The sequence below is a fragment of the Triticum dicoccoides genome, chromosome 2B (genome assembly GCF_002162155.2).
Source record: "Triticum dicoccoides isolate Atlit2015 ecotype Zavitan chromosome 2B, WEW_v2.0, whole genome shotgun sequence".
Classification (NCBI taxonomy): Eukaryota; Viridiplantae; Streptophyta; class Magnoliopsida; order Poales; family Poaceae; genus Triticum; species Triticum dicoccoides.
In genome coordinates, this window is record NC_041383.1 from 603,021,406 (window position 1) to 603,037,801 (window position 16,396).

Sequence of the window (16,396 nt, forward strand, 5' to 3'; positions counted from 1 at the left end):
ACGGTAATGCATTTCATCAATGCTCATTAATCAAGGTTTCTCTTTCATTAGACTCAACTCCTTCCTGAGTACGACCATCATGCCTTTAGTAGCCTCCTATGGCCCTTGGAGCTCTGGTTTTGGGCTCCGGAATGATTGGGTTCAGGTTAAAGCTGTGATCACTGTTGAGAATAACCTGGTATCAGTGACAGCAACAAAACAGACAAGGGAGTTTGCCTCCTCTGTGCAAATTGAAGAGCTCCCGGACACACCTGATTTAAACACAATGGTGGTTCAACTGGCTCCTGTTGGTCCAAATGTGGATAATGCTCCTGGCTCTGGGGATGAGATTCCTGTGGAATCTCCACAGCTCTTTGGAAATGAGCCATCTGAGGGTCCTACTGCTGATACCCTGGTTAATGATGGAAATAGCTCTGCAAGTGCCCTTGGTGGAACGGGGCCAAATTCTGATGACATAATACGCAAAGGGAAGCTTGCCATGACCGTGTCATCTGTTTCTCTTCGTCGTAGTGCCAGGTCGAACAAATATGACGGTTTCAAAGTCCCAGCCATTACTGACAGCAAGCCAAGATCTTCCAAGGTCAAGCCCAGGATCAATCCGTCAGCTCTGCAGACCAGGGCCCGTTCTGACGAGGATGACAGTTCTGCTGTTTCGCCGCCCACCCCGATTGCCACGCTTCAACTTGTTGGCACAGTCAGATGTGCTATTCCTGCTGCCGAGCTCTCTGAAGAGGTGCTTAATGAAGTTACGGAGGATGCTCTTTCATCCTCATCCAGTGCTTAGTCCTTTCTCTTTTATCCATGGTACTTTTGGTGAACTAGAATGTTCTCTGTTGGAACGTCCGTAGTTTAAATTCTGAACCTAAGCAACTTGCTCTGTTTAATGCCATTACAGCTAGTGGCTGTGCTGTGGTTTGTCTGCAGGAAACTAAGAAGCACTCTTTTGATAATAACTTTATTAAGTCTTGTTGTCCGCGATGTTTTGATAAATTTGAATTTATTCCGGCCCGCGGTGCTTCAGGTGGAATTGCCACAATTTGGAATAGCTCAATTTTCTCTGCCACTGTTGTAGCCTCCAGGGACTTTGCTTTAGTGACCCGCTTCCAATCCACTCAATCAGCACAGTCTTGGACCCTTGTGAATGTGTACGGCCCATGTCAAGGTGATGAACGTAGGGACTTCATACAATGGCTGCTAGACCTTAATATCCCTAACAATGAAGATTGGCTCCTTTTAGGGGATTTTAATTTCATTCGTGGCCCAGACAATCGTAATAAGCCAGGGGGAAATATTGGGGATATGATCACCTTCAACGACTTTATCAGGAATCAAAATCTAGTGGAACTGCCCATCAAAGGTCGAGCTTACACGTGGAGTAATATGCAGGTGGACCCCCTTTTAGAACAAATTGACTGGTTTTTCACGAGCACCAACTGGACTTCTACTTACCCTAAAACCCTAGTAAAACCTCTTGGCTGGCCAGTTTCCGATCACATCCCTTGTGTGGTTTGCATTGAGACAAACATTCCTCGCTCAAAGCTTTTCAGGTTCGAATCGTATTGGGTACATCATCCTGGCTTTTTGGACACGGTTTCTAATTCTTGGGCCAAACCAATTCCCTCGACCAACATGGCCACTGTTATCTCCCGCAAGTTTAAACACCTGAGGCGTGATCTGAAAATTTGGAGTAAAGGTATTTCTAAACTGTCTATTGCCATTGAAAACTCCAACAGGGCTCTCTTCGAACTTGATGAACTTGAAAATAAAAGACGTCTCACCACTCCAGAAACAAATTTTCGTCGCATACTCAAACACCATATTCTGAGGCTTCTTAATTATCAGAAAGAGTATTGGAGGAAGAGATGTACTATTAGATGGGTCAAATTTGGCGACGAGCAACCAAATTTTTTTCAAGCGATGGCCTCAGAAAGATATAGGAGAAATAACATTGCTTCTCTTACCATGGATGATGGATATTGTGTTCAAGATCATGCGGGCAAAGAATCAGTTATTTTTCAAGCTTTCAAAAAACGGCTTGGATCTTCTCAGCAACATGAGATGAAGTTTGATTTAGCAAGAATGATCAAGAAGGTTGAAGATTTGGACCAACTAACTGTGCCTTTCACTCACCAGGAAATTGATGATGTCATTAAATACATGCGTGCGGATAGGGCTCCGGGTCCAGATGGTTTCACTGGACACTTTCTCAAATCTTGTTGGCACGTGATTAAAGAAGACTTTTATCTTCTGTGCAATCAATTTCATGAGGGCAACTTAAATCTGGAGAGTATTAATGAGGGCTTCATTACTTTGATCCCAAAAATTAATGCACCTGCTTCAGTCAATGATTACAGACCAATCACGCTACTCAATTGTTGTCTTAAGATCATTACGAAACTTCTTGCCAACCGTCTCCAAAAGATCATCCTAAAAATCGTGCATCGAAATCAATATGGTTTTTTGAAGGGCAAATCTATACAGGACTGTCTGGCGTGGGCATTTGAGTACATTTATCAATGTCAAACATCAAAGAAACCAATTGTCCTCCTTAAACTTGATTTTGCTAAGGCATTTGACACTATTGAGCATGAGCCAATGTTGGAGATTATGGGACACATGGGGTTTAACGACAAATGGCTAAACTGGATTCAAACAATTTTGGCCTCAGGTAAATCTTCGGTCCTTTTAAATGGCGTTCTAGGGAGACAATTCCATTGCAAAACGGGGGTTCGACAAGGAGACCCACTATCTCCCCTGATTTTCGTGCTGGCCGCCGACCTACTTCAAGCTGTCATTAATGATGCTTTTGCTCAGGGCCATATTCAGCTTCCATTCCCATGTGCAACTCAAAAAGATTACCCGGTCATTCAATACGCCGATGACACAATTCTGGTACTACCGGCTTGTGAAACTCAAGCGGCCACGATCAAGCAGTTTTTGTCGGATTATGCAACTTCCATTGGCCTTAAAATAAACTTCCAAAAATCCACTCTCATCCCAATCAACTGTGATGAGTCTCTCAGTAACAGCATTGCACAAATCTTCGGTTGCATGACTGGCAAAATGCCTTTCACTTACCTTGGGCTGCCTTTGTGGACCACACGACCATCTGTTCAGGATCTAATGCCTTTGGTTTGCAAAGTGGAGCGCCGCCTAACTGCCACCCTTAACATGATTTCCTATGGAGCAAAACTTTCTCTAGTAAATTCAGTGATCACTTCGCTCACGATCTTTGCTCTATGCACTCTCAAGCTTCCCATTTCCATTATTGAGCTCTTAGACAAGATCAGAAGGAAATGTCTCTAGACTAAAAAGACGGAACATGGGGAAACATGTAACTCTCTGGCTGCTTGGAGCATGATTTGTAAACCTAAGGAGTGTGGTGGAATGGGTATATTGGACCTCAGAACACAGAGTGATGCCCTATTGCTTAAATATCTCCACAAGTTCTACAATCATTGGGATTTACCTTGGGTGGAATTAATCTGGAACACCTACTACACATCGAAAATCCCACATGCAACTGATGCATGTGGTTCCTTCTGGTGGAGAGACATGACAAAGCTCATGCCAGTTTATAGAGGGATCACCAAAGTCACAATTCAGGATGGCTGCACCACTTTACTTTGGAAAGATCTTTGGATGGATGATATTCTGGCCTCTAGCCACCCCAGGGCCTTTTCGTACACCAAAAATGAAGATATATCTGTCCAGGCACTATTAACGGCTGACACATTGGGGGAAACCTTCCATCTTCCCCTTTATGTGCAGGCACATGCAGAGCTGATGGACCTTCAGCAATTGCTGACTCCGATTACCTTGGACCATGGAAAGGATAAATGGACATGCATTTGGGGTAAAGGAGATTACACTGCGAGCCAATATTACTCATATTACTTCAGAGAAATAAGAGCTCACCAAACATACAAGTGGCTGTGGAAATCTAAGGTCACCATGAAAATAAAAGTGTTCAGCTGGCTACTCCTCTCCGATAGACTAAACACACGAAACATGCTCAAGAGGAGACACTACAACATTGGTGACAACCACACTTGTCTGCTGTGTACTTCTCCTATTGAAGAAACTTTGGAACACCTTTTCTTCACCTGTCCATTTAGCCAAGAGTGTTGGTCACATATTAATATTAACTGGATAACACATGGTACAAGACTTCAATGGATTGAGCACGCAAAAACTACGTGGAATAGCCCGATGTTCATGGACATCTTCCTACAGGCTGCGTGGAGCATATGGAAAGAGAGAAACAACAAACACTTCAGAGGGATTTCACCTTCGAAATCATCCTGGCTGGCTAGGTTGAGAGATGACCTTTCCCTTCTTCGTTACAGAGCGGGAGAGAAACTTCAACCCTTTTTGTACTCTTTTGTAAATAGTATTTAATTTTATTATTTTGTTCCCTTTTTCTAGTTTTCACCCCTCCCCCCTTAGTTACAACATGGCTATGGATGTAAGGTTATAACTCTGTAAGACTTTTTGTCACTTAATTTAATACATACAGTAGGAGCCTCTCCTACTGTTTCAAGTGTCAAAAAAAGATTACAGCCACGGAACGTAAATCACTTGCTCCTACTTTGGCCAAGATCAAGGCTCTGCTCGGGAACGGGCTGACAGGCATTGACCTGGTCTGGGTTTGGCTCGCCTGGCGGGTTATTCCGTTGAGCTGCTGCACTGGCTTGATGTGTGAATACACTAGCGCCAAGAATGATCCTCCGCGTCACAGCCCTGACGACTTACCTGACTATGTCATTGACGACATGACCAAGTCTCTTCTGAATGAGAGTCTGGCGGATTGCGGCAAGGTGGGCCAAGCCCCCTTCTGCAAAGCTTACCCGGCTCCAAAGGTAAACCGCCCATATGAAATGACTACCTTAATTTCTTAATGTTTCACCCATACTCATGCATATGCTAATCTTTGCAGGCGGGTGATAAATTTTGGAAAGTTAAATATGATCATGAAGCTACCAAGAAAGCTAGAAAAGAAAAGAAAGCCACCAGGAAAGAAGCTGTCAAAAGGAAGGGCAAGAAAGCCACCTCTTCTGACCTGCTTCGGCTAGCGGACTCTTCTGAGTCGGAGGTAGCCCTTGATTCCCTTGGCTCATTTTTTAACCATGTTATTAACACTGATTATCAGTAGGAGGACACAGGAGCAAGCCATAACAAGGCTGATGAGGTAACTATCCTTTCCTCTAACTCCGAGCCTTTCCCAAGACGGAAAATCCGCAGAGTGACCCGGAAAGTAAGGTTTTCTCATCCTTTAGCTCATCACGATCCTCAATTTCTTTTGAAGCGGCAAATTCATGAGATCGGGAGGCAGACCTGGACCAGCAAGGACGCGGAGTTCTCCTCCGGCTTACCAAACACTCCAAGGAAGCGCCGGAATGAGGTCACTTCTGTTTTAAATAGATTTTACCCCTTGGCGGGTCTCTTTCTTCAACCACTCAATTCTTCTGACTCAGATTATCAGGATACTTCCCCTTCCTCCGGCGAGTCACTACAGTCCAACCTGTCGGCTTTCAAGACTGCACCAGGGTATGATGACCTGCTCATCTTGCATTTATTTTAGTCCCTTGCATCTGTACTAACCTTTATTTTGATGCAGTGGTCAAGCTAAACCCAGCAAACGGGTTAGGAAGAATAAACTAGCTGAAGATACAGTTGCGACTGAGCCGGTTCTTGAAACATCCGTGCCGGACTCAACCACTCATGAGCATCCATCTGAGCCAGCTCAAGACTTACCAACTCCTGCTACTGACCTGCCCACTGATCAAGCTGCCGATGAGTCAGAGAATCCAAAGGTTCCTAGCCCGGTCCGGACTGATGACCCTTCAAATGCTGATGTAGAGGTCACCTGAACCGGCTATGTTGAGCCGGGAAGGCCGACTGTACTGGCCAAGTGCCCCGCCAAGGAAGAACTTCTGGACCAGCGCCGGGTCAAGATGGATGTTGCCAACTATGCTCATATGAGTATTGGAGACATTTTTTCTGGCTATATGAGCCAAGTGCACAGCAGCCGGAACCTCGAGATTGATATGGTGAAGCAGATGCACCAAAAATTCGAGGTATAACCTGTTCTCTTTTGTTCATTAATCCTTATTATGCTAGCCCACAAGTCTACTGCTTATGATGCTTATGTTGTAGACTTTGAAACAAACTTAGCAACATAAATGAAAGAACCATATAAAAGTTCCGGCTTACCATGTAGTCCCCAAGGGGCGGCTTAACCAAGATGGCTGAGCCGGTCCTTATATAAAAAATTCTTATGGGTCCTTGAACAGCAATATGCATTAGCCCCCAAGTGGCAAGTATTATTGCTTGCAAAATGCTTGGGACTTACTCTTATAAATCGCCATCTTATGAACCGCCATTGAAAATAAAACTCTTTGATAACATTAGCCCCCAAGTGCCATGTGTTGTTGCTGGCAAAATGCTTGGGACTTTAATATTGCATAAACAATTGGCTTGATTTTGACTCTGCACTTGTATAGGCCACCACAAGCCAACTCGAATCCGAGGTGACTAATCTGAAGAGCCGCCTTGAGACCCAAGAGATGGAAATTGAAAAGGCCGACACCAAGTTCAAATTCAGCGTTTTTGAACAAGACAAACTGAAGAAAGAATTTGATGCTGAAAAGAAAGCCTGGGCTGATGAAAAGACCGCGCTAATTAACCGAGCTTAAAAAGCAAAGGCGGCTCTGGAAGAAGTCACCGGTGAATTAGCTGGTTTAAAGCGCCATGTCTCTCAAATGGTCTCAGCCATTTTTGGTAAGTCGCCCTGCAAGTGTTTAAATATCTAAACCTTTCAGTTGACCATAAGACTGGAATTAACTCACCTGATCATGTTTTATGCATGCCCCAAAAGCTCAAACTTGAACCAAGACATGCTGATCAAACTGAAGGCAGTGTACACTTTGGTGGAACAATTGTACACCGGGTCCCAACGTGCATTAGCCACGGTGGCTCTATCGAATGAAGTGCCAACCCTCCTGGTAGAGGTCTTGAAGAAGCTTTCCGTTCTCCCTCAACGGTTCAATGAACTGAGCCGGTCAGCTGCAAGAGCCGAAGCGGTAAATGCTTTAAGCCGGGCCAAGGCTTGGTTACCAGAATTAGACCCGACTGACATTGCCACCGGTTACCCAAGCCTGAAGGAAGATGGCACTCCTTTTGAAGACGCATACTTTCTCGCCTGTGTCAAAGAGATACGCCCTGTGGCTACTCTGATAGCAAATGAAGTGGATCTTACCAAGTACTAGGCGGGTTATGATGAAGAGAACCGGAGAATTCCAATGCCTCACTATGAAGTGACCAGTCTGATTCCCCTTCTCCGTAAGCACACCTTTGCTCCTGAAGTTGACCCGGCCGGCCTTGTTGATGCTCAAGTTGAATTTGAAGCCTTGAACAACATTGACTGGTCATCGTCAACCTTCCAGGAAAGGGAGCAGGGAGAAGGCGCGGAGAGGGCTAACCCGGACGCTTCAGGCCCAACATGAAGGTGAACCTGCCGTGGTGGCTCATACCTGGGATGTACTTAAAAACAATGTGAATTATTTGGACTCAGGGAGTCCTGTAATAGGATAGAAATAACTTTATTTTGGTCGTGCCATCGTGCACGTTTCAATGCTTAACGCCATTAAACTGCCGTGTTGTATCCATCCGTGTTACTTTTCATCTGCTTACCGTATGCTTGATTAGACTTTGCAAATTGTCCTGCATGTGAAAACAGACTGCAAAATCCCTTGACAGCTTAACACCAGGCGGGTTAAAAGGATTGAAAAAGAATCATAGATTAGCTTGTTTTAAAAAACACAACTATGATCCTATGCTTATGACTTCTCAGATTAGCACCGCCGGTTTATATAACCCGGTCGGTAAAGGTGATAACCCAGACTTTGGATGCCCAAAATTTCAAAGGTATAATGATGCTTATGTATCGGCGACTCATCAGTCGATATTGAGCCGGGTGAAAAGCAACCATACTTAAGCTTGTAAGCCTTAGAAAAAGTCTCAAGTCAAATAAAGGGTGTTTCCAAAGAAAACTTTAAACCGAAATAGAATAAAAAATTTCAAGGCTGCTGATTCGAATACTATCAGTAAACTGTTCCATAGGGGTTTAAGCTAGGATTCAAATACGATCATGTAGGCCCCAATGGCTTTGGCGTTGCGCCGATCAAGAGGGTATCGACAGCTGTGTTCTCTTTGGTTCGAATACGACCTATGTTTGAACAGAAGCCCCCTAATGACCTTGAGAGTTTTTTAACGACTCTGATTCAAATACAATCAAAGTCGGTTCCCAAAAGGGGTTAAGCTATGATTCGAATACGATCAAGAAGCCCCCTAGTGAGCTTGGCAGTGTGCCAATCAAAAGGGTACCGACAGCTGTGTTGTCTTTGGTTCAAATACGACCTATGTTTGAACAGGAAGCCCCCTAGTGATCATAATTTTTAACGGCTAGATTCAAATATGATCGTAAGCCGGATCAAATGGGTTAAGCCGGATCAAATGTGATCAGCCCCCAAGTGATCATGTGAGAAAATAATGACAATAATAATGACAAATTTACCTTGGGGGAAGGAAAAAAGGATAGAGGTCCTACTTTATTATTTATCATAATATATACATTGGTAAAATATGTACATTAGGAGAGCCTATGGCTCAAGTGTAGTAGGGCCGAAGATGAGCGATATTCCACGGCCGGTGGGTCTCTTCCTCCGACTTGCGTGACTCTTTGCACTCTCGAACATCGATGAGTTAATATGACCCGTTGTTCAAGTTCTTGCTGACCACAAGGGGCCCTTCCCAAGGTGGGGATAGCTTGTGTGCATTAGTTTGATCTTGGATGAGCCGGAGCACCAAATCACCTTCCTGAAAGGCTCTGGACTTAACCCGGCAGTTGTGATATCGGCGCAAGTCTTGCTGGTAAATCACCGAGCGAGCTGCTGCCAAGTCCCGCTATTCATCTAACAGGTCTAAAGTATCCTGACGCGCCTGTTCATTGTCCACTTCAACATAAGCCACCACGCGAGGCGAGTCATGACGGATGTCGCTAGGGAGAACTGCCTCAGCTCCATAGACCATGAAGGAAGGTGTATAACCCATAGATCTGTTAGGAGTAGTGTTAATGCTCCATAACACAGAGGGTAACTCCTCAACCCAGCAACCCGGCGCCCGCTGCAAAGGGACCAAAAGCCGGGGCTTGATGCCTTTCAAGATCTCCTGATTGGCTCTCTCGGCTTGACCATTAGATTGGGGGTGAGCCACTGATGAAACATCAAGCCGAATATGCTCCCGTTGACAAAATTCTTCCATGGCGCCTTTAAACAGATTAGTGCCATTGTCATTTATAATGCTGTGTGGATAGCCGAAGTGAAATATCACCTTCTTCATGAATTGAACTGCTGTAGCTGCATCACACTTACTGACTCGCTCTGCCTCAACCCACTTTGTAAATTTATCAACCACCACCAAGAGGTGGGTCTTTTATCTTTGGACCTTTTAAAAGGCCCAACCATTTCAAGCCCCTAGACTGCGAATGGCCATGTAATTGGAATCATCCTCAATTCTTGAGCTGGCACATGAGCCCGTCTTGAGAATTCTCACAACCATCACATTTACTGACCAAGTCCTCTGCATCAGCATGAGCCGTCAGCCAATAGAATCCATCACGAAAATCCTTAGCCACGAGGGATTTTGACCCGGCGTGATGACCACAATCCCCTTCATGAATCTCACGAAGAATTTCTTGGCCTTCTTCAGGAGAGACGCAACACTGAAATGCCCCTGTAATACTGCGATGATGCAACTCGCCATTGACAATCGTCATAGACTTAGACCGCCGGGTTATCTGCCTGGCCAAAGTTTCATCCTTAGGCAACTCGCCCTGAGTCATATAAGCCAGGTATGGCACTGTCCAATCTGGAATGACATGAAGAGCCGCCACCAATTGTGCTTCTGGGTCAGGAACAGCCAAGTCTTCCTTTGTGGGTAGCTTGACAGAAGGGTTATGCAGAATATCCAATAAAGTATTAGGCGGCACCGTCTTACGCTGAGATCCCAGCTAGCTTAAAGCATCAGCCGCCTCGTTCTTTCTGCGGTCAATGTGCTCCACCTGATAACCCTTGACGTGTCCCGCAATTGCATCGACTTCACAACGATAAGCCGCCATGAGAGGATCCTTAGAATCCCACTTGCCTGATACCTGCTGAGCCACCAGATCTGAGTCACCGAAGCACCTTACCCGGCTTAAGCTCATCTCCTTAGCGATCCGGAGACCATGGAGTAAGGATTCATACTCAGATGCATTGTAAGTACAGGGAAACATCAACGGGAGCAGATAACAAAATTTGTCACCTCGAGGGGAAGCCAAAACAACTCCAGCCCCCGAGCTCTCCAATTGCCTAGACCCGTCAAAATGAATTGTCCAATATGTGTTGTCTGGCTTTTCTTCAGGCATCTGCAGCTCTGTACAATCGTTGATGAAATCCACTAGTGCTTGAGATTTAATAGTTGTGTGTGGCACATACTTTAGGCCATGAGGCCCAAGCTCAATGGCCCATTTGGCGACTCGTCCTGTGGCCTCTCTGTTTTGAATGATATCCCCCAAAGGAGCAGAACTAACCACAGTGATGGGGTGGCCCAAGAAGTATTGCTTAAGCCTCCGGCTTGCCATGAATACCCCATAAACGAGCTTCTGCCAATGCGGATACCGTTGCTTGGACTCAATAAGCACCTCGTTGATGTAGTAAACCGACCGTTGAACCGGGTGTTCCTTGCCAGGCTCCTTGCACTCCACCATGATGGCCACGCTGACAGCACGCGTGTTAGCAGCCACATATAATAATAAGGGCTCCTTATCAATGGGAGCAGCAAGAACTAGCGGCTTAGCCAGCTGTCTCTTCAAATCTTCAAAAGCAGCGTTGGCAGCATCACTCCCGATGAAGTTATCTATCTTATTCATCATTTGATATAGTGGTATGGCCTTCTCACCTAACCGGCTTATGAACCGGCTTAGAGCAATGATACGACCCACCAAACGCTGAACGTCATTGATACACGCTGGTTTGGCCAGAGAGGTGATGGCCTTGATCTTCTCCGGGTTTGCCTCGATGCCCCTGTTAGAAACCAGAAAACCCAAAAGCTTGCCTGCAGGCACACCAAAAACACACTTGGCCGGGTTAAGCATCATCTTGTAAACCCGAACATTGTCAAAGGTTTCCTTAAGATCACCAATCAAGGTCTCCTTTTTTCTGGATTTCATCACTATGTCATCCACATAAGCATGCACATTGTGCCCAATTTGATTATGAAGACAATTCTGCACATATCGCTGGTAAGTCGCCTGGGCACTCTTCAGCCCAAAAGGCATTGATACATAGCAGAAGGCTCCAAACGGAGTAATGAATGCTGTCTTCTCCTGGTCCTTAACTGCCATCTGGATCTAATGATAACCAAAGTAAGCGTCCAAAAAACTCAAACGTTCACAACCCGCCGTAGCATCAATGATTTGATCAATACGAGGAAGAGCAAAAGGATCAGCTGGACAAGCCTTGTTTAAGTCCGTGTAATTCACACACATACGTCAAGTGCTGTTTTTCTTAAGCACAAGCACCAGGTTAGCCAACCACTCTGGATGAAACACTTCGATGATGAACCCTACTGCTAAGAGCCGGGCTACCTCCTCACCAATGGCCTTCCGCCTCTCCTCATTAAACCGCAGAAGAAACTGCTTGACCGGCTTAAACTTTGGATCAATGTTAAGAGTGTGCTCAGCGATTTCTCTCGGTACACCTGGAATGTCAGAAGGTTTCCATGTGAAGATGTCCCAGTTCTCACGGATGAACTCGATGAGCGCGCTTTCCTATTTGGGATCCAAGTTAGCACTGATACTGAACTGTTTGGATGAGTCGCTCAGAACAAAATCAACAAGCTTAGTATCATCGGCCGACTTAAACTTCATGACCGGCTCATGTTCTATGGTTGGCTTCTTTAAAGATGTCATATCCGCCGGGTCAACATTGTCCTTGTAGAATTTTAACTCTTCTGTCACACAGACCGACTCAGCATAAGCCGCATCACCTTCTTCACACTCCAAGGCCACCTTCCGGCTCCTGTGCATCGTAATAGTTCCCTTATGACCCGACATGTTGAGCTGCAAGTACACATAACACGGCCGTGCCATGAATTTGGCATAAGCCGGCCGTCCGAACAGAGCATGATACATGCTATTGATCTTGACTACTTCAAATGTCAATTTCTCGGCTCTGGAGTCATATTCATCCCCAAAAGCTACCTCCAATCTGATCTTACCGACTGGATACGCTGATTTACCGGGTACGACTCCATGGAAGACAGTGTTGGACTGCTTAAGGCTCTTATCAGTTAGCCCCATGCGACAGAAGGTCTCTTAATAGATGATATTGATGCTATTGCCTCTATCCATGAGTACCTTGGTGAATTTATATCCACCCACCTGAGGGGCCACCACCAGGGCTAAGTGACCCGGATTATCAACCCGGGGAGGGTGATCCTCCCTACTCTATAGGATAGGCTGCTCAGACCATCTCAAGTAACGAGGAACTGCCGGCTCAACAACATTCACAACCCTCTTATGAAGCATCTGGTCTCATTTACATAAACTGGTGGTAAACACATGATATTGCCAACTATTCAGCTACTTTGGATTGCTCTGGTATCCACCTTGCTGCTGTTGCAGACCGTCCTGGCCAGATTGTTGGTTATACCCACCTTGGTTGCCTTGAGAATTTTGAAAATTGGGATTTGACCCGCCGTCCGGGCCATGAAAACCGCCGCCACCTGTGTCGCCGCCCTGCCCATTGTTACCATCAAACATGTTGGAATTTTTGAAGGCCTTCATGATCGTACAGTCCTTCCATAAATGGGTAGCCGGCTTCTGCTGAGTGTCGTGTCTCGGACAGTGCTCGTTCGACAATTGCTCAAGTGTGGGGCCTGGCCCGCCAGACCGGGGAGGTGGCCACCCTTTGCGCCGTTGGTTGTTGCCCTGCGCACTAGTGTTAGCCACAAAATCCAAACTACCGTCAGCCTTATGTTTATTACCTCCTTGATTTGCCAGGTTGTGCTGAGGGCCCTTGCCCTTGCCATTCTTCTTTCCCTTCCTTGCCTTGTCATCATCAGACTCGGGATCCTTGGTACTATCAGAGTCGGCGTACTTGAACAGAGCCGCCATCAGCGTGCCCATATCATTGCAATCACGCTTGAGCCGCCCCAGCTTTTGTTTCAGAGGAAAAAAGGCAATTTTTCTCCAACATTAAGACTGCAGAGCTGGCATCCATCTTATCAGATGAATGTATTATGGCTTTAACCCGGCGCACCCAATGGGTTGTAGACTCGCCCTCCTCTTGCTTGCAATTCGTCAGATCCACAATCGACATGGGTTGCTTGCACATATCTTTGAAATTCTGGATGAACCGGGCCTTTAGCCCCACGCATGAACTAATTGAATTAGGTGGCAGACCTTTCAACCAAGTGCGGGCGGTCCCATCCAACATCATGGTAAAATACTTAGCCATTGCAGCATCACTGACCTCCAATAACTCCATAGCCATCTCATAGCCCTCGATCCATGCCCCGGGCTGTAAGTCGGCCGTGTAATTCGGCACCTTCCTAGGTCCCTTAAATTTTTTGGGAAAACGCTCGTTGCGTAGAGCCGGCACCAGACAGGGGACTGCTCCAGTCCTGGTGGCCACAACTACCTCGATAGAAGTTGTCGGATAAGCCGGATACGGCTGGTAAGCCGTCAACTGAGCTGCCTGCTCAGCCACCTGCTGAGCCGCCCGCTCAGCTTCTTGACGTATTCTGTCTTGATCTACCAAGTTAAAGGCATCATGGCGCACTGGGTCATGCCCACCTGGCTGGTTACGGCGCGGGACGTTGCTCGAAATGGCCGCTGAATCCATGTGCCTGCTATAACTCAGGCTATGTCTTGGGCGAGGGGTCGAATGGATCCTGTCCCTGCTGTATGAGTACGCCTCCTGCTGTGCTAAGGCCGTTTAAAGAAGTTCTCTGACCCGACGGGTTTCAACCGCCGTCGGAGAGTCACCATCAATTGGGAGAGCCGCCAACCATGCCGCTGCCGCTATCATGTTCTCCAATGGCTTAGAATAGTGACCCGGAGGTGTTGGTATACACTGAGGTGGAGTCGTGTTTACGCGGGGAGGTCCCATCACCTGCGGTTGAAACGGCGCGCCGTCCCCGGGTGTCGCAACACGGTCCGCCCATGTCCGTGGGGAGAGCCATGGCGGGTTACTGGGCCCTACCCCCGGTGTGTGAAAGAGGTTTCGAGGATCATAAACCGGGGGGATTCGAGACTGGGTCTTCTGATGCCTTCTCCTCATGACCTCATTAGACGCGTTCTGATCTTGCGTGAGCCGGAAAGTTTGTGCATGAATCTGCTGAGCCCGAACATCCAGAGCTGCCCGCTCTGCGGTTATCCTAACATCTTCCACTGCTAGGTCTTCCTTAGCCTGCACCATATCCAATTTTAACTGTGCCATCTCCGCGTCATGACGAGCTTGGTCCGCCGGGTTGACTACGGCAGTTAACAGAGTGGTCAGCTTATCTGTGAGATCCATCAACACCTGAGCCAGCGAGCGAACAGGGCCTCCTGCCCTGGCTGCTGCTAACCCGGAGGTCATGGCTGTCGCAGTTGTGGAGTCTTGGATAGGTTGTGTGCCAGCCATGAAGATCCCAACCCTGCTCGGCGGCTCGAAGCAATCCGGAATACTGCTGCCATCGGAACAGCCCCCGAGCCCGCCGACTTGTAGTTGATACAACGAATCTGTCTCACCTGTGGATGACCCGCCATCAGAGTAGATGGCCATCTCACCGCCATATGCAGATCCTTCAGAGAGCCCTTCATGGATGCATCCTATGAAGGCATGCCTCACAGCAGCCGGAGCCCGAGCGGGTTTCGCACACTGAGCCGTTTCGACGAGGTCGGTGCAGATGTCTGGCTCAGGTCCCGGCTCACCGATCTTGCTGATGAAGACGTGAATTCCGCCGAAGAGGACCTGGTACCCGTACTCAATTGAGCCAGCCTCGGGGCCCTTGCCTGTGTCGTCAATGTAGAGCTTGCCGTGACGACTCTTGGTCATCCGGCCCACAGTGTATCCCTTGAGACCTTTGAAGCTACCCTTCAAGAACTCGAATCCATTGTGCGCTGGCCCCATGGTGGGCGCCAACTGTCGTGGAATTGTCACGGCAGATGTCCTAGTGAAAGGACTTAGTCATGGAGCCATCACAACTAGGAAGCTTGAAGGGGTTAATCGGGACAAAGGACACGAGGTTTATACTGGTTTGGCCCCTTAGGGTGAAGGTAAAAGCCTACAGTCCAGTTTTGAGTGGGATTGCTTATGTCTCGATAACCAGGGAGCAAATTTCTGACCTAGCTCTCGAGTTAATGTTACTTGCCCTGAACCGCTGTCGGGTCGTCCCTTTATATATACAGAGGCCGGCGCCCAGCGGCTCTACAGAGTCCTGGCCGGCTCATAAACAGTGTCCGGCTCGGTCTCTTAATATTTCTTGTCTTACAATACAAGTCAATAGATGGCGGTTTATCACTACAGGCCTTAAATCTCCTATGGGCCATGGTGAGGGAGTCCTGGATTAGGGGGTATCCGGACAGCCAGACTATATACTTTGGCCGTACTGTTGGACCATGAAGATACAAGACTCAAGACTTCGTCTCGTGTCTGGATGGGACTCTCCTTTGCGTGGAAGACAAGCTTGGTGATCCGGATATTAGATCTCCTTCTTTGTAACCTACTCTGTGTAACCCTAGCCTCCTCTGGTGTCTATATAAATCGGAGGGTTTAGTCCATAGGGAAGGAACAATCATAATCATCATAGGCTAGCTTCTAGGGTTTAGCCTCTACGATCTCGTGGTAGATCAACTCTTGTAATACTCATATCATCAAGATCAATCAAGCAGGAAGTAGGGTTTTACCTCCATCGAGAGGGCCCGAACCTGGGTAAAACATCGTGTCCCTTGCCTCCTGTTACCATCAGCCTTACCCGAGATTCGCCGGTTTTGACACCGACATTGGTGCTTTCATTGAGAGTTCCTTTGTGTCGTTGCTGCAAGGCTCGATGGCTCGTCTCGTTGTCAAGAACAACATCACCTCTGGGGGAGCACTGGCGGTAGGCCAAACTCTCTGACTAGGCGGCTTTGTCATGACCGCCCGATCGGCTGCCGCGCTGACGATGACCTCTTGGGTCATCGAAAATAGCCTCCACATCAATTCGGAACTCGCCGAACAGATGGATCCAATGGAGCTCTCCTCCCTTAATGAGCTCTTGGATTACATCGCCGCTCTGGGAGTCGCTACAGACTATGATTGGATTG